At 37.1% G+C, this 18757-nt stretch overlaps 1 protein-coding gene across 1 annotated transcript in view; it reads left to right on the forward strand.

The window, feature by feature from the left end:
- Window positions 1-861: 861 nt before the first annotated feature.
- thsd7bb (thrombospondin, type I, domain containing 7Bb) overlaps window positions 862-18757 on the forward strand; it is a 96223-nt gene continuing 78327 nt past the window's right edge. The window contains exon 1 of the mRNA XM_053513904.1: window positions 862-1022. The gene's annotated coding sequence lies outside the window, so the exon portion shown is untranslated. The remainder of the gene's footprint in view (window positions 1023-18757) is intronic.

The raw sequence follows: 18757 nt of genomic DNA on the forward strand, positions 1-18757 counted from the left end.
ATAATAATAAGGTGATTTTTGGAAAAAAGAACAAAACTGAATTCAAATAATTCAGAAAGCACATAAGAGCAAGGTTTTAGTTTTTTTTGGGGGGAAATACCGTACTTTAATTGTTTAGGGGTCCAGGTTATTATACATATAATATATGTACCTACAGTATGATAAGGTTGCTAATAGTAAAAATGTCACAAACATACCATAGTAAGCAAAGTGTAATTTTATATAATTTCAATTTTTAAAGGAAATAATTGAACGTCTGGCTCTTCATCATCTGGCTCCGGGTGTCATCACAGCCATTTCGACATCACGATCAAAAAGCAGCACAAAAGTGATTTAAGACTGCGTTACAGATGTCTGTTTTTCCTCCATCTAAAAAAGAGCTAATGGATGCACGAGGACCATTTCTTGCCCATAACCATACTCTATTCATGAATGCTATCAAGTTTTTAATTCCATTAATATCAACAGAATTTTGCATCATATTACAGATTATCATCGTACACACTATACAGTATGTGTTTACAGTATTTAAGTTTGTTTTTTCTTTAGGTGCGACCACATTTTATATTTAGGTTACATTTAGAGAACAATATTTTTAAAAAATAGATGAGAACAAAAGCCCTGGAGTGCACAAAGCCCTTAAGTGGCCACAGTGCATGGTGTGAATGGTGCTATATTACACAAAAATGATGTCAGGGAGGGTGAGCAGGGGGAAGACAGAACGGGAGAGCGGAGTGGGAGGGAGAGAAACTGAGTGGGGAGATGGGAAGGAAGCGAGAGAAAGCTTCGTAGTGAAGCTGCCACTACGCTCTGCATCTTCTCGCTGACACACACACACACACACACCCACACGGATCCTCGCCTTCACTACTTTGTCCTCACTGCTATAAGCGAGCCTGATTTCTCGACTCTGTATCTCCATCTGCCTCATTCAACTCCTTCTCCCTTTATCCTTCTCTCCATCCTCATTGCACACAGCATCTTAAAGTAGCAAACGGTACCAGGAAAAAGCTCCAGGACTGGTAAGAATGTGATGTTTGTGTGCGTGTGTGTAGTGATTTGGGAAACTGATGCTTGATGTCTGTTGTATTTGTGCAGAAATTGCTGGTCTTTACCTGAGCTTTGTGTATTGATGTGAACTTCAGTGGACTTTATTAGGATGAAATACGAAGTAAAAATACAAAATGATCCAAAATGTGTAGTTTAAAGAAAAATGGGAACAACTGAGTGATATGATAGAATGTGAAAAATATTTCGAATGAGATAATTAGATAAAAATAATTAGATGCTGATATTAATGACATTGATATTATAACCTATTTATGGCTCCGACTGGGTTATTCATGTCTTTGTCATGTTGTACTGGTTAGAAATTATTCATCTTGAAGCACATTTAGTAACCAGTATGAATTATTTATTAACTTCTGTGAAACTAATGAAAAAAGGTAGATTGTTGCAGAAATGAGATATCAACTCTGGACTCCATAGCTCTTGGGACTTTCCTCCATGCAAGGCATTATATTTTTACGTCTTAATTTAGTCCTTGATGAATATTGCAAAATGTTTGCTTGTTGGTCTCATCATGGTGATCTGAGCATGCTTTTGATACTGGGAAAGCACTTTGAATCGGATCAGAAAAGTTGAAATCTCATTGAAATCGTCAACTTCGATTGATCGTTTGAAAGCGGTGTGAGTGCCGACAGCGTGTCACACCCGATCCTCAAATGTGCTTATCGGTGTTGGTGGTCGCGTGGCTAATAGTGTGGCTGCATTTCTGAGAATTATGAGGAAAGCAAGAAGCTTTTAAACCCTTTTTTTTTGTTGATATTTCCTAAGCTGGCATGGTGGCTTTATGGTTACTGTCACCTCAGATTTGGGGTTGGGGGTTCATATCTCACTTCCAGTCTGTCTTCTCCCTGTGCTGACTGGGCTTCCTCTGGGTATTCTGTTTTTCTCCCACAGTCTAAACACCTTCATTGTAGACTGATTGGCATTTCCAAATTGCTTGTATTGTATTGTATGTCTGTGTGCTTGTGCTCTTGGCACCGCATCGAGGGTGTACCCTGACTTGAGCTCTTAAGAATATGCTCCAGGCCCCCGCGACCCTAAGCAGGATAAGTCATAAAGATGATTGATAGATGGAAGTACTGTATGGATTGATTTTACTACAGTAATTGCTGAAATCAAAAACACCTTTTTGTTTAGTTTTTTTTTTTCGCCAAATTTCTGATCATTCTGATTAAATGTTAAAATTAAATCATTTTTTTATTCTGAGATTATCTTTTTAAAAATTTTTTTAACTAGATAAGTTGGAGCACAGTGGTGCAGTTGGTAGCACCTCACAGCTCCAAAGTCCTCATAGCCCAGGCTGCTGTCTGTATAAATAAAGTTTCTTTGCATGTTTTCCTTGTTCCTGTTGTGTCCACGTTATGTTATATATTACATTATACGATCCTATTTTATATTATATGGCCCTTAAAAACACATCTGTTAACATTATGACATCTTAAACAACACTTTATCTCCTCAGGATTTGCTAACTTCCTAAGCGCTAAGCTGTTTTGACTTGCCTCTTACCTCTTTGATGTGTTTCGTGAGCTACAATGCTAACCAGCTTCTTACACAAGGCTGAACCCAAAAGCCCTGTCTAACCTCTAAACACTACTTGTTGTGTGGAACAAGGGATTGTACACCCTACATAGGACACTAGCTTTCCATTTTACGCTATTTGGGGGTTCAATCTCAGAACAGTTAATTAGCTATTAATTAGAAAGTTTAAAATGTCGATATTAACATTACCTGCACATCATTTTATGAAACATAGAGCAGAGTGTATGCAGTATTTTATAGCCTCTACTCATTTGTATGAGCTAATGCTATCGCTAGCAAACGCCTCCAAATCCATGCAGAATTGCATATACACCTGAGGTAAACATGTTATGACAAATCAAACATCTGCAAATTAATAGCACTAATACCTTTTTCCGGCACTCATTCATTTCTAACAATAGATTTGATTTTATATTAGCAAAAATATGCTGGGGTTTTGCTCTGAAGGACAGCAAGCTAATTGTATTTGTTGAAGTCAAGAAGAAGGAAGAAGGCTAGAAGCTTCTGTAGCTGTTTTAGCCACTAGTCCTAGTACTGTTATGAAAGCCCTGAGTTGCTGGTGCTGACTGATGATGTAAGCACCATAATCATGCACAAAAGTTGTCAAAAAGTTTATGAAGTTGCACTAAAAAGGCAAAAAGTTACATGAATCTGTTCATTCTCACGCAACTCGGATGACCGTGTATCTGATGTTTATCTGATCTAGTAGCATATACGAAAGTGACTCGGATCTGATCTGCCAAGCATCAGATTTGAGTTTAAGACATCCCCAAAAAAATTATTGAGTCACTTCAGGCTTGTAATGAGAACATGTCCTTTGGCTCCTAAATACACCTCAAATATAATTAGCAAAGAAATTACAAAGTAGCCTAACGTTAGTTACTGGTACCGCTGCTGTCCACTGTTGTGACTGACTGACTGATGTTTCTGCAAAATGTTATTATTATATTATTATTATTATTATTATTATTATTATACACTGCCAGGCCAATGTTTTCGTTGAACCTCCTTTTGCTTTCATATGGCATTAGGAGGCTTTCGATAAACTCATGTAATGCCACAACATTTCCAATCAATGTGTCCAAATGACGTCTCATGCTCCCTGAACTACTCTTTCACAATGGTCTCTTTAGTCCAATTAAACCCAGCATCATCTTCTTGGAATATGCCTGTGTCAGCTTGTCAGCTGACCTCATTTTTGGGCACATAATGTTGCTGAACCAAGACCTGACCTACAGTAGCAAACTCAGATCTGGTATGTGTCTGATACGGTAGGCACCAACCTTGATGTGTGCATTACTTTATCTGACTTTCTTCTTAACCTGATGTGCCCATCACTCCGGAACAGGCTAAATCTGGACTCATCTGACTACATAAATTTTTTACAATACTCCACACTCCACTTTTTTTCTTATAGCTACACAGCTGTTTAGTCCCGATCCCTTGAGTTCTCTTTACATTGTGTTCTTACTTTCACTATTAAACGCAGTGACTGTGTTTTGTGTGTGTGTGTGTTTAACTACTCTCCCACAATGCTCATTCGGGATGTTTTTTCCGACCACATTGCCTCCTTGAAGATGCTGGTTCACCACTATCCTTCCACGTTTTAATCATTTTTACATTTTACATTTCCTGAGTTTTCAATTTGAGTAGTTTCAGCTTCTCCTAAGTTGTTTTCTTTTCTTGATGCGGGAATACTCTTTCTTTTTATCAGTCAGAAAAAAAAAAGTTTTTATTTGATGTTCTTTTGTTTTCTGACATGGTTGTTTAAGAATAATGAGTTGTTCCTCACTTCATCAGTAAGGGTTAAGTTTTACATTGTCAGCCTAACCCTATTTATCACTGCAGTAATTATCTAATGGAAGGGTTTTAACTGTTTGATTAGTTAAAACTCTTCCAGGTGGTGATTTAATTCTTTTTTTTTTTTGGGCTGCGCAGTATATTCTTTTATTTACTGTACAGTACATTACAATAGGCATAAGCAACAAACTATAAATACAGTACCAGTCAACACATTGGACACAATTTCATGATTTTTATTTCTTTCTACGGTGTAAAACAACACTGAAGGCATCCAAAATATGCCATAATCTCCTTTGAACAGTTGATATTGAGATGTGTCTTGTGATCTGTAAAGCATTCATAGTGACTCTAATCTGTGGTGCTGGTTGTTAATTAGTGATTTCTGAGGCTGGTTTTTCTAAATGAATTTTTCCTTTATAGCAGAGGTAAGTTTTGGTCTCGTTTTCCTGGGATGTTCTGCATGAAAGCCAGTTTCATCATGGGGCTTGATGGGTTTTAAATAATCACTCACTCACTTGTTCATCTTTCGCTTACGCTTTGTCCTGTGTACAGTACAGGGTTGCAGGGCGTCTGGACCCTATTCCAGGAGAACCAATTCATCGCAGGGCAAACACACACATGTACAGTACACATGGGCAATTTAGGAATGGCAATTGATCTAATCTCAATTTTTTTCGGACTGTGAGAGGAAACCGGTGTACCCTGAGGAAACCCACCAAACACTGAGACAGGGGGTTAAAAAATCAATTGTTATTATTTAAATGCCAAATTGTATATGTTGCATTTTATAAATCATTTTACAATCTTATCTAGAATGTAGAAAATAAATCACTAAAAAAACAATATTGAAGTTTTGACTGGTAATAGTGTAGTAGATGTAGGTCAATGCTGATTTGTTGCCAAACAGCTGAAAATCCCAATACATTTCAGGTTGAGTGTTTAAGTCCTATGAGGAAAGCCTTGATGTATGCATTCAGATTTTGTATAATTCATAAGAGAAGCAGAGGGAGCACGCTACATCCAGAGAGAACAGGAGACAGAAGCACATATGGTACAAAACACTGCATCTATTAACAACCATATACACGACCAAGAAATGTTTTTGACTTTTTATGCATGGTTCAGCAGACCCATGATAATTACCATTGTTACCATTATAATTATCATACAGTTCACAACTGATTAGGTAAATGCAAGTAACTCTTAGAAAATAACCACATTTTAAGTGAAAACATTCAGTCTTAAAGTATAAAATACTGTACCTTCATCTCATCACAATCTAAAAATGAATCGCAAATTGTAAGAAAAAGACGTAGAGAATGTGTCGGTGCAATAACTCCTGTGTTCAGTCTTTTTTTTTTCTTCCTCCACTTTTTTCCATGCCCTTTTTTTCTTTTTTTTAACCAAAAGAAATGGCAACAGTTAACAAGCACATTTGTGACCAAAATCATGTCAGGCCAACTAAACCCTTGTTATGACCTGTAGGCAGAGAAAACAAGAGAAAGAAGTCTGTGTGTTTTGTGTGTACCACTACCTCTCATTGCTATTCACAAGAGCTTGTCTAGAGCATATCTTTTAATCTGCTAATTAGCCTCATTACGAAGCCTTGCCCGTGGGGCTCAAGCAAAAGCCAAAACACACACTCACACATTGTCACACACACAGTGCCAGTGCTACTTTTAATTATGCAAGATCTGCATCTAGATAAAAAATAAAAAAAAATCATAAATATTGAAACCATATGATGGCCACAGTGGTGTGGACGCATGCTTTGCAAAGCAGCAATAATGATGCTTATAATTATTTCCCATGAAACACTGGGCTCTTTCAGTTGCCACTGGAACATCAGGTTCAGTGAAATACTCCTACAGAAGACCACGACAACACACTGTGATGGCCAGAGAGGCAGAACTCCTGTCAAGACTCAACACTGTTATTAAGGGGAAAGAAACAGCATAGCACTAAAAAAGGATATCCTCCAGATTCAGTCGGCTAAAAACATACACCGTGCATCAGAGCACAAAGTGATTGACAGATATAACCCATGTTATACCATCTTAAAACTGAGGCTCATCTTATATTGAAGCACTTTTTAAAAATGTATTTACCGTCAGAAAGAAAAAGATCAGAAACATGAGTACAAGTTTACAAAATGTGCTTAAAGAAAGTTGCATTAATCTCATCTTCTTTCAGTAATTTTCTTTTTCCCACTACAGGTTTACTACCTACAGTATAAACAGTTAGTTTATTCCAACCATATCATTGTGCTTATTTTCCACTATTTGGAAAATAGCCACAGATTTTTCGATAGATAAAGTACTTTATTAATCACAAAGCAAAATTTATTTCCTCTGCTTTGTTTTATAAAATAAAAACATTTGTAAAATTCTTATTAATATCACCTAGTTTACAAAATTTGCACGTTTATGTATGGAAATGAAGAGTTTGACAGCAAAACACAGTTTACTCCATTTTAGGTCTTTAACTCATTATATGAAGTTAAAGACCTAAAATTTTTATTTCCCAAATATATCATAAGGTTGCCTATAAACTGCTACATAACATTCTTTAAAAAACGTCAATGCTTAAAGCAACATGTGGAATAAAACATCCATGTTACATATTAAAACATGACATCATGAAAAACCCTTAACATCACTTCGTTTTTAACTTCTTAAGTGCTAAGTTGTTTTGACTTGCCTCTTACCTCTTTGCTGTGTTTCCTGAGCTACATTGCTAACCAGCTTCTAGTCACATGATCAGCAAGCTACCTTGAATTAACTAAATGTGATCAATAATTTTTTGGACAATGTTGAAGCCAAGAATAAGAATGTTTTTACTTTGTTACTGCTGTTGTATTCATTAAGTACATGACTTAAGGTCACAAGATATGTTCTTTAAAATACGAGATTATGTGATTTGGATGCTGTGCAAACACCATATTACAGTATATACTTAACAAAGCAATGGTGGGTAATTTGCTATATTTATTTATTTTTTATTAAAACTTAACCAACATATTCTTGACAATAAACTGCATATTAAAATGGCCACAAACACAACTGGAGGCTGATTTATCCATTCTGCCAAACCTGTGGGTGGTAAGTAATAGTGGTATGTGTAATCATATAAAAAAAAAAACATGAATCACAAATACCCCCAAACAGTCAATTGTTTCTTTTTGACTTAAAGAAAAAAACAACAACAAATATTAATATTAGGTAATAATATTAAAACAATATTCAGCTAGCAATACTCTTGCTTCCTTTGAAAAACATTATTATATATATTATTATATATATTATTATATATAATAATAAAATAATTAATACTTTTTCATAACAACGACATAAATGGAATTATCTCATTTTGCTGTCAAACTGTTTAAATGCTCCTTTAATCTATACATTTTGTCATTAATATTCATTTGGTTATTTAAATTTTAATATTTGTGCTGACTTTGAGGCTTCTGACAGATGTCACATCTTTCAGTTTTATTTCCTTTATATATATGTATATATATACATTTCCTTATCTCTCTGAACATTTTGCCATATGTTTGGCTGTTAATTAGAGCTGTTTCTCACTGTTGCTAACCCTGTCTATATTAAGAGGTTTATATTTATTCAGAATATCTCGTATAGTAAAGAATCATAGCTCTTGGTTTCCCCTTTTTCTGCTTCCAAAATAAAGTGTTACTGACCCACGCTGCTATAAGCCGCTCACTATAATTTTTCATGCAACAATTTTTGTCTTTGGCACAAAGCCTTGCTCTCAGACAAAGTGTCTAAACAGAAATTCCCCTTTTTCTGGTGCTTCTCAAAGAACCACTAAGAGCTTAAAGGCTTTTGCATTATTTGACACTAGCTTATACAGTATGGAATGGTACAGTATATTACACAAAGCTTGTGTTAAGTTGTGTGTTTGAAGTGTAATTAATCGTACTGACTCACTACTATTATTGTTGTTACCATGCAGCGTTTCTATAAAGTTTACCATCAAGTGGGTGGCTTGTGTAAATCGTTTATATCTATTTAGGATTGTAGAGATGTCTGTCTGTTGTGACTACTGCAACTTGTTTCTTATTAGCTGCACTTAACATTAGACTCTAATTTATTCCAGAAGATGTCACGTTGCATCATCCTGCATATAAGATGCAGTTTGTATAATTGCATTGGATTAAATTGTATAACCCTTACTAACCCTTAATACAGTATATAACAAACCAACAGTGGTACTGTCTATTTCACTGTGTCCATCACCCATTGTTTGACATTGATAAGATCGGCACACCACAGATCAGCAAAGGGATTTAACGCGCGATGAATGCATTTCTGCTGAGATAAAAGGTTTGTGTGGTTTAAGGTTTAAGGGATTGACCCTGCCATGTGACGACTAAGCGGCCGCGACATTAGTCATTTACCAAAAGAAGACTATCTCTACCTGCACCTGTATGTGGTTAGTGCATGTGGGGTGCTGAGGATGCTGCAAGATGGGGTGTCCAGTTCAGTCTGTTGAAAGTGGCATCGTTCTGACAGCATAATATTTGCCATAACCTTGTACAAACCTGCATCTCTGCAGGGATATTTAAATCTTTCTCTTCTACCAGCTCAGCCCTTGGCAAATTGCTGTTTGTTTATCTTGGTATTATAAAAATATATATTTTTTATCTAAGCACATGTGGTGTTTGGGAATAGCGCAGGCTGTAGGAGGCATTTATCAGGTTTCCCTTAGCACCGCGTGTTTGTGTAAATGAATATAGTCCTGTGAGCTTTACACTGTACACGACCGCTTAAGCCCCACATGAAAGTAAGACCTTCTGCCCACACGATGTATATACGACAGCTTAATTGTGTCCCAGCGCACACCTCTCGTCTCAACGCCCAAATAAAAAACACAGCAGAACAAACCAACAGCCGGTCTCGTTAATACCCGTGTTTGTATTCAGACACACTGTCTGTTTCAATAATGTAATGTATTTGCATTTCACTTCCCCTCACTTCTCTAGAGCCACGTAAAAGAGGAAACACCGAACCTTCTTCGCTGCCAGAGTCGTTCTTGGCTGTAAGTTATAGATGAGAGAAAACAGCCAATTTAGCAGCTTATTATGTTTGTTTTGAAGAAACTTGATAGATCTGCACAGCATGTGCATCTTGTGTAATTCAGAGTAAATTAATTTCCTTTTTTTTTTTCATCTAAAATAATAAATGCTTGTCATAGAATTCACATAATTGAAATTTAACAAAACACAAATGCATTATTTGGACTGAACAAGTTATGATTTTTAAACCAATTCAAATGCATAGACAGTATAGAAAGCCTGCCATCTATTACAGATTAACAAACGCATAAAAAAAAAAGAAGTCAGACAGTGGAAAGTAAAAGGGAAGGTTTCGTCATACTGCAGTTTAACAAGTAAAAAATACAGTACTCATTGAATCTCTAGTTCAGACCAATTATGCGAGTGGAGTCATGTACCTGAGGAATTGTAGGGCCTCAGAAGCTGAATAATATCATCCGTGGAAGGACTGTTTTAAATCTTAATGGCTAAAAAAAAAAACGCCACACACTCTTATATTTCGTTGGGTTTTGCATTTGGGTTTAATTATGGCAGGTGGCATCGTTTTAATAAGATTATGGAACGTAACAACATTTAATGTCACATCCAGACTCGCATTAATTTCTCTCCAAGATCTCGTACTGATGATGGGCGAGTCAGAACCCTGCGTAAAGCACATCCCAAAGGATGGAAAAATGCACCGATGGAAAAAAAAAATGTTATGCTCCCTATAGCAAAATGAAGTCTAACTAATAAGTGGCTTTCATAAGGCGACACAGCTGTTTAGTGCCAATCCCTTGAGTTCTCTTCACATTGTGCATGTACAGTAGAACTGCTCTTACCTCGACTATTAATCATGAGTTCTACTGTTTGTTTGTTTATTTTTTCACAATTTGATTTCAAAAAACATTATATTGATCTCCAATCACTATTATTCAAAATATTCCGACAACATTTTTTTCTTGAAAGATGACAATCGTTACTATACTTTTTAGGTTTTAATGATGCAATTTTCAGTTCTTAATTTTTGTAGTTTTAGCAATTTTTCTCAGTTGTTTTGCAACAATCACAGGATACGTCTTCCTACTTGGTTGTTTAATAAATGAAAAGCAACTCACTCCATCAGTCAGAGTTAAATAACTTGTTTATAGCTTGACCATATAAATTATTGCAGTAATTATCCAATAACCGTTTGCTTAGTTAATTCCAGGTGGTCATTTATTTGTTTTTGTTTTTTGTTCAAGCAGCTATTTTCTTCCATTTTTTTTTTTAAATAGTTAATATTTGTATTATTTTCAACAAATAAAAAAAGCCTGGACTTACAAAACTGAATTACAGCTTGCGATAAATATAATCTATTATGTAATACTCTAATGTTTTGCTGTATTGCTCACTCCTAAATGCGCTTTCATATGAGTGTCTGACGCTCCACTTTGCACTTTCATAGTGCTGTGATAGTGTCGTGAGTCCCTGCAGTGAGGTAGCGTGTATCTGCCATATGCTTCTGCTCCGAGCTCTCCACCAGTGCCCTGTGTCCTAATTGAACAGTAATTGACTCGACAGCAGGGAAGGTCAGTTTAGCTTGTCACTGTACGCCATGATTCATCACCATGTCAACTGTTACTTCATGCTGCAACACACGCGTAGACACACACACGCACGTGTGCACAGCCACAACGAGACACGAAAGCAAAATGAGCACGACGTGCATAGCAGAATGGTTTCTAGGATGAAAGAGTTAGTTGAATTTTTTTTTTTTAATGTGCACATATGTAAAAAAAAAAAATTATATAATAAACACTTAGTGCTATAATTCATTTAACTAATTCCAGGGAAGATGTTATTTCCACGTAGTATGATTACAGGGAGAACATGCAAATTCCATGCACACAGACCCGAGGTGGAATCAAACCCAGACCCTGGAGGTGAGAGTGCCCGACACTAAGCCACCATGTACACCATCTGTAGTTCTAGCACTAAAATATTCAAGTAAAATATTTTATAAATTACAAACAGTGGTATAGATATTGTCTGTAAATGACATCTATGAAACAGCATTTATGCATCTACAGTATCCAGCTATTGTCTTTACCGCTTATCCTGTGTTGGGTCACATGGGGGGGGTGCAGTCTATCTCACGGAACTTAGAGCACAAGATTTTTGTATTTACACTCTGACACACCCAATCATACACTGTGGGTAATTTGTAAACACTAACCTGCCTACAGCACATGTCTGGTTTGGACTGTTCGAGGAAACCAGAGTGTGTGGAGGAAACCCACCAAGCGTGGGGAGAACATGCAAACCCCAATCCCTAGTTATTATTTATATTAATAATAAGCCCCAAACTAAAGGTAAATTAACTTAGAAAATGTAAGTTGTACAACCAGATCTAAAAAATTCGCTATCAAATCAATATCACTCAAGTCGTCTTTTATTGTCATTTCAACCATATCCAGTTTAGTAGACAGTGAAACGAAACAACGTTCCTCCAGGACCAAGGTGCTACATACAACATAAATTAACAAAAACTAATTAGCTAACTAAGAAACCTAATTAGCCGACTAGCTGAGACAAGGCTTGACATTTTATGTTAACGGTGAACGTAAAGTTTTACACAAAAGAGACAACATAAAGTGCATGTGCAACTAGGAAATTTACCTAACACTAATTGGCCAACAGTTTATTCTGTTGTTTATGACTGGTAGCTAATAAAATATGAGTAAACAATCTGCATCTAAATTTCATGTCAGGGTGGATACATTTGCTGAATCCTAATAGTGGAATTGGTGCATTATTACACCGTTATTCAGTACATACAGTGTTTGGCAAAACAAACAAAAAACAAAAAGTCACTCATTTACATTGCATTAATGTTTTGTAGAAAAAGTAAAACCATGTCCGCAGACGCAGTGAACAAGATTTCACAGGATTGAGACTAAACAGTTGTTTGGCCATAAGAAAACCACTTGTTAGTGAGACTAATCAGAGCATAGAGTTTGGACTTTGGAGCAATAGAAAAGAGTCATGTGATGAGCTGATGAGTCCAGATTGAGCCTATTTCAGAGTGATGAGCATCAGGGTAAGAATGGAAGCACATACATGATGCTTACAATTATGAATAGAGATCACTTAAATGCTAGGTGCATTATTCAAAATCAACAGTGGAATAACCAGAATAAAGTCTTCAATTTGCTTAAAAGGATAAAGATTGAACTTTGGAGTGATGGGAAGAAGAGAAGGGCAAGAAGCGATTTACCCATAATGCATAGTGGTTACAATACAAACCTGCAGAGGCAGTGTTATGATGTGGCAAAAAATGAAGTCAGCTGATGACCTGAATGTGCTGAATGACCAGGTTATCACATCTATGGAGTTTTTCCTCCCTGATGGCACAAACATATTGCAGGACTCAAACTGTAACAGAGTGCGTCTGGGAGCATGAGGGAACATTTTCACACATGACTTGGCCACACTGTACACTGCTAAATGTGCTCGAACTAAATATTAGCGTGACATATGTGTGTAACATATGTGCATATGATCTGCTGTGTATGTGTTAACTCTTTGTGAATAAGTGCCTCTGTAATATATATATTCAATTTTATATAATAACGTCTGAGTATTGACTAAGTGTTCTCTTTATGCATAAAAAAAAAACATTTGTTCATTTACAGGACCATACATCAGCAACAACAGAAAACAACAGAATTATTCTGACACATCTATTAGACTGTTTTAAGAAAAGAAAACCACATAGTACAAAACAGAACATAGTTATTGGGTTATCTAGGATAATTGAAGCCCTCAGCATCTGCCACGGATGTCGCATAAATCAAAATGCCTCGCCAGAGTTGCTGTGAATCGCTTTGAATCACAGCAGTGTCTTTTACAATGTCTTATCAAAACACATGGCATGTGAGGTGCTGAAGTGAGTTCCCCGTGTTTTATGCCTCGGGGCTGAAATGATGTCATTGCTGACATGAGTTGGTATCACGCGTCTCTTACACATTAGTGCTGTGGTAGTGGCATTAATCGCGCTGGAAGTGTGGGAACATTTGTACGGATTAGGAAATAACACATCATTCATCATGGGGAAGTGAAACAATACAACTACAGAGCAGGGGCTGGATAAAAAATCATTGTGTTTTATTATTCATTCATTCATCTTCTAAACCGTATCGTAATGTATACAAGTTCATGGGGACCTGAAGCCTATCCCAGGAGTCTTAGGGCATGAGGCGGGGTACACCCTGGACAGTGCACACACACAAACATGCTACGGGCAATTTGGGAACGCCAATTAACCTAAACTGCATGTCTTTGGACCGAGGAAACTGACCAAGCATGGGGAGAACATACAAAGTCCATGCACACAGACCCAAGGTGGGAATCGAACCCTCGAGGTGTAAGGCCAAAGTGCTAACCACTACACCAGCGTGCCACACACTGAGCTTTATAAAAGTTTCTGTCACGGTGTGCGCCAGTGATGGGCGTGTGCCTCAATTTTTTGGCGCTCCATGCTCACTCCATAGGCTCACTAGGTAGGCGGCTATCTAATCTAATCTAATTTAATTTAATCTAATCTTATCCAATCTATCTATCTCAGATTTCTACTCCAGACATTGTAAACTATTTGAAGAGTGACTGCGTTAGTACCCATCAAATGACTCAGAAAAGCTGGCATCGATATGAATAACATGAATAAATAAAATCTCTTTTTTTTTTTTTCTTCATTTCAGTAATCTTTACTACTGATACTTTGCATTTTGTATTTCATGCCTGCGGTTCACTGCAGATATAATCATGGAAGGCATTTGGTTGAAAGTGAATGATTTTAAATAGGGAGGGCTGGTTTGTTTAAGGTTTTTTTTTTTTTCACAAGGAGGCAACATCTGTGCTGCAGTCAAGATGCAGTGATGTGAGGTTAATTCAAGTCTCTTCCAGGTTAATTAAAGCAATCGAGCTAACAATGAGGTTAGATAAAGGCTGCCTGTTCTGGTATTTAGAAATGAGCAAAGAAGTTTTTTTTCCAGGAAAGGTGAATATTAGCAGTTACGTTCAGTTCATCTCAAATCAGGTGGCTTTTTAGATAGTGGAAAATAAGAGATTGCATTATGAGAATGCCATTATTAAGTGTATGTGCAGGAAGTGCAGGAAGGTAAATTGTCTTTGATTATTTGCGAGTGCCATGTTTCATATATAGAAGCAAACAACAAAAATGGGTGCTGACATGCTCTTACAAAAATACAACAAAAAATGTGTCAACCATTTTTTTTTTCTTTTTTAATTAGCCTGTGCTTAACAGCACTTCCTGGAATGTTTCATTCCTCTTATTCCTAACAGCAACGTGCCAAGCAACTACAATTCTTCAGTTCATTAAAAAATGTCACACTTTTATCACTTTTATTACATTTAATGATGCTAGAAGTTACGAGGGGCGTTCAAGTTAAATGAGGACTTGTGATGAAATTTCTCGTGAATGAAGGCATAAAACCGATTGACATTTACAGAAGACTTCCAGCACAGTAGGGTGACGAGACTCTTAGCCGCAGTAAAACATCTGAATGGTGCAAACGTTTCCAAACGGGACGTATGTCCGTAAATGATGACCTGGTCGAGGTGACTCGAGGCTGATCACCTGATCCTTGAAAATCTGCTGATAACTTGTCGCTAACTTGCGGAAGAGCCGGAGATGCTCCTGTCTGTGGGAACAGTATGCATTCACCAACATCACTTTATAAGAACATGTCAATACCTCGGGTGGGGGTTATTGTAACATCCCTCATACAGTCCGGACCTCCACATGTTTTCCACATGTTTGGGCCATTAAAGGAGTTCCTGGGAGGCCAGTGTTTCAGATGTAAAAGCAGACCATGGAAATCTTTCCACTCCTCATAAGCAAACTGCTCCAGTTGTTTTTGGTTTGAAGGGCGCCTTTTCCAGACGGCATGTTTCAGCAACTTCCAATGAACCACTTTAGAATGGTCCAATTTTCCCATGTCCTCTTAGCCATTCTTGGGTGTTTTTGTCCTGTTGCAAGCCCCATGACCTGCGACTGAGACCAAGCTTTCTGACACTGGCCAGCACATTTTTCTCTAGAACCTCTTGATAGTCTTGAGATTTCATTGTACCCTGCACAGATTCAAGACACCCTGTGTGAGATGCAGCAAAGCAGCCCCAGATCATAACAGAGCCTCCTCCATGTTTCACAGTGGGGAAAGTGTTATTTTCTTGATATGCTACATTTTTCCATCTGTGCACATAGAGCTGATGTGCCTTGACCAGAAAGTTTCATTTTTGTCTCATCTGTCCATAGAACATTCTCCCAGAAGCTTTGCGGCTTGTCAACATGTAGTTTAGTATATTCCAGTCTGGCTTTTTTCGGTTTTTAACAATGGTGTCCTCCTTGGTCGCCTCCCATATAGTCCACTTTGACTCAAACAACGATGGATGGTGCGATCTGACACTGATGTTCCTTGAGCATGAAGTTCACCTTGGATCTCTTTAAAAGTCTTTCTGGGCTCTTTTGTTCCCATTTGGGTTACCATTTGTATCTGCCCCTTTGATTTGTCACCAATTTTCCTCCTGCGGCCACATCCAGGGGGGTTGGCTACAGTCCCATGGATCTTAAATTTCTGAATATGTGTAACTGTAGTCACAGGATCATCTACTGTAGCAGCTTGGAGATGGTCTTATAGCCTTTACCTTTAACATGCTTGTCTATAATTTTCTTTCGAATCTCCTGAGACAACTCTTTCCATCGCTTCCTCTGGTCCATGTTGAGTGTGGTGCACACCATGTCACCAAACAACACAGTGACTACCTGGAGCCCTATATATAGGCCCACTGACTGATGATAAGATTCTAGACACCTGTGATGCTAATTAGTGGACACACTTTGAATTAACATGTCCCTTTGGTCACATTATTTTCAGTCTTTTCTAGGGGTACCATCATTTTTATCTAGGTCTATTCCATGAGTTTAATTTTTTTTATTCCATTGAAGCATGTTTGAAAAGCAATGTCTGACTTTTATTGGTGAACATTCATAGAATTTTTATTTATTATTACTTTTGTCAGATTAAAGTTATTTCTGTGACCATTGTGAGGTTTTCTTTCATTGACCGAAGGGTACCAACAATTTTGTCTACGTGTGTATAGAGAAATAAAGGTAGTTTTTGCTCTCATAACTGCATTATTTTATTCTCCACAGTCGAAAGTCTGACTCAGTTTGACTTGAACACCCCTTGTAGATCCTGTTAGCCCTTCAGTTACTGTATAAAGGAATTAACAGTCTTTTCTTCTTTTCTTTGCCTTTTCTTCTTTCTTTTTTTTACTTAACACCAAATAAACGCTGCTTGTTAGTGAGAATTTTGAAGACCTTTGCAACTATTGACATTCCCATGAGGAAATGTGTAAAGGAACATCTTTACCTTTACCTCCTGTCTGTTACTGGAGCCTTTTTTCATACATAAACCTGTTTAAATTCCAAAAAAAAAAAAAAGTGAGGTTGAAACAATCACATCAGATCTTTTTCTATTTTATGTGATAAAAAAATAGAACGACATATAATAACATTGTTTTTTAAATGTGTGCACAATTCTTAACTAATACTTTGTTAAAGCACCGTCTGCAAATAATACAGCACTTAGTCTCTTGGGGTGTTTCAACATCATACATCTTAATTTTATTCCGCTTGTCTTTGCAAATATTTGACAGGAGAGGGGATCTCCTGTGCATATCTCCATTCAAGTCATTCCAAAACGTTAACCTTCTTCCTCTAAAGACGTCCCTTTGTTGACTTGGGGTGGTGCTTTGGGTCGGCATTGTGCTAGAAGGTTCATTTATTCTTCATTTCCAGCTGTGTAGTAAAAAGACAGCATGTTTTGTGCCAAAAGAGATCGGTGCATTGAGCTGTCCATGAGTTCCTCTATCATCCCAGTCCCAACTGAAGAAAAGAAATGTTGGTGACCTTTAGTGTGTTTTATGGTACAAATAATTCTTTGTGCCCCTTTCTTGATCGACACTTTTTTGACCGTGAATGACTCAAAATAAGATTGCTTTGGACGCTGGGCTTTGGCAGTTGGACGAAACAAATATGATGTAAAGAAAATGCTTTGGAAATACCTTTTATTCATTAGGGGTTGATTAGAATGACTTTATTAATTAAAATTGGATGATTACATTTGAGCATGAGGTTTAAATCTAAACGCAGTGACACGCCACATGGTTAAAAGCAGCCTCATTTTTGTGCAACCGGGTTACTTTTTTTGTTAATTAAAAAAAGGGGGGGGGGGGTTATTCCATTAAAAGTGTAAAATGACCTCATATGATTTATCTTGGTTTATTTATTTTTTTCTTATATTTAACACCTGTGGGGTGTTTTTCTTTTTTAAGTTTCTTAAATCTGTATAATAATCTTGGACTTGAAGTAGCTCTTACTATAGAAACAAGAACGTATCAAACATTTAAAAAGCTACCATTATCCATATAGGAACCTCTATAGTCCAACTAGGGACTGTGGAAGCCATTTCCACATGTTTGGGTCATTAAAGGAGCTCCTGGGAGGCCAGCGTTTCAGATGTAAAGCAGACATGAGCATGCTAAGAAATGGGTTGATCAGAATGACTTTATTAATGGAAAGTGTATGATTACATTTGAGCATGAGGTTTAAATCTGAGCGCAGTGACACGCCACATGGTTAAAAGCTGGTGCACTTTTGTGCAACCGGGTTACTTTTTTTGTTTATTAAAAAAAAGAGTTTTATTTCTTTAAAAGTGGAATAAGACCTCATATGATGTATTGTGGTTTCATTTTTCCCCTTATATTTAAAACTTTTTCCCCTTATATTTAAAACTTCCACATTCCTGTGGAATGTTAAATCAATTTCTTTCTTTCTTTATTACATAACTTATTTCTTAAATCTGTTTATTACATAATCTTGGACTGTATTGACCCTGCAGGTTTTTTTTTTTTCTAAAGTAGTTCTTACTATAGAAATAAGAACGTATCAAACATTTAAAAAGCCATCCATCATCCATCTAGGAACCTCAGTAGTCCAATTAGGGATTGTGGAGGCCAAAGGTGATTACCATTGTTTTTAATCCCATTTATTTCGCAACTGGACCTCAGGTCGACATTCACACGTGCACTCACACACTATGGGCAATTTGGGACCGCCGATTAGCTGCAAGTCTTTGGACTGTGGGAGAAAGCCAGAGTACCTGGAGGAAACCCACCAAACATGGGGAGAACATGCACACTCTATGCACACAGGCAGGA

This window comes from Clarias gariepinus, chromosome 15 (genome assembly GCF_024256425.1).
Source record: "Clarias gariepinus isolate MV-2021 ecotype Netherlands chromosome 15, CGAR_prim_01v2, whole genome shotgun sequence".
Lineage (NCBI taxonomy): Eukaryota > Metazoa > Chordata > Actinopteri > Siluriformes > Clariidae > Clarias > Clarias gariepinus.